The sequence below is a fragment of the Echinops telfairi genome, unplaced genomic scaffold, assembly GCF_000313985.2.
Source record: "Echinops telfairi isolate 266 unplaced genomic scaffold, ASM31398v2 ScPeMD7_7463;HRSCAF=8501, whole genome shotgun sequence".
NCBI lineage: Eukaryota > Metazoa > Chordata > Mammalia > Afrosoricida > Tenrecidae > Echinops > Echinops telfairi.
Window position 1 is genome coordinate 4,163,984 of NW_022111363.1, and position 990 is coordinate 4,164,973.

At 39.3% G+C, this 990-nt stretch overlaps 1 protein-coding gene across 2 annotated transcripts in view; it reads right to left on the minus strand.

Moving 5' to 3' along the window:
* Positions 1–990, minus strand: part of RNF214 (ring finger protein 214) — a 30,714-nt gene that overhangs the window by 16,509 nt on the left and 13,215 nt on the right. The gene's annotated exons all lie outside the window — the stretch shown is intronic.

Sequence of the window (990 nt, forward strand, 5' to 3'; positions counted from 1 at the left end):
ACGGGTATCCAGAGAGAAAAATGAAACTGATGACTCAACTGATCTTTTTCGTGGTTAATTCTGGGTGTCTTCAAAAATTGCAATTACACCTACTCCTCACTTACCGACTGCCTCATGAGCCGACATTCACATTTACAAAAATAGCAGAGAATCTCTTCATGCGACTATTTGCACGTGAATGACCTATATCTGACAGTCTAACAGTAATAGAAGCCACGGTGTGAGCTGAGCAATGCTGGCTGTGGTGGTTAAGGTCATGTGCCAACTTAGCTAAACCACGAATCTCAGAGGCTTGGAAATCATGCGGTCAGCTTCTCATTTCTGCAACCTGGTCTCCAGAAGCTAACCAAATTGATAAGTGAGGAGTGGGGTAAATAGACATATACAGTAACCTTGCCCAAATAACACAAAGCACTAGCAAATTTCTCTTAAGTAACTTCCCTTCATATAAGAGCAACATGAATCCAAAAAGAACATTGTTCCCCATTTAGGGGATATTAGGAAATTAGGACGCCATGACACTATGGGACTTGCTTCAGTTAAAGGAGAAATTCTCTTAATTTTCAATCCAGTGATTCAACAATTACTTTAACTTCCAGATATACAGCACTGCACGCTGATGTCCTGGAAGAATATAAAAGAATCAAAATTGGGGGGGGGGGAAGGAGACAAAAACACACACACAATGGGACATCAAAATAAATGTTCATAGAAAACTGGAATGATGAGATAATGGAATTTTTCCACAAACCCTTTGAAGCCCCTGCCTGTGTAGTTGCACAGGATCTGTCTCATCCCTCACTCTCTCTCTGAATATATATATTTAATGCAAGCCCATCAAAACTCCAACAGCCTTCTTTGAAGAAATGGAAAAGTAAATCTCAAACATGGAATTGTAAGGCAAACTTGAAAAAAAAAATGAAGTAGGAGGATGTACTTCTCTACCTCAAAATTAGAGACTCTAAACAGGTTCCCTATTCAGAAAAAAAA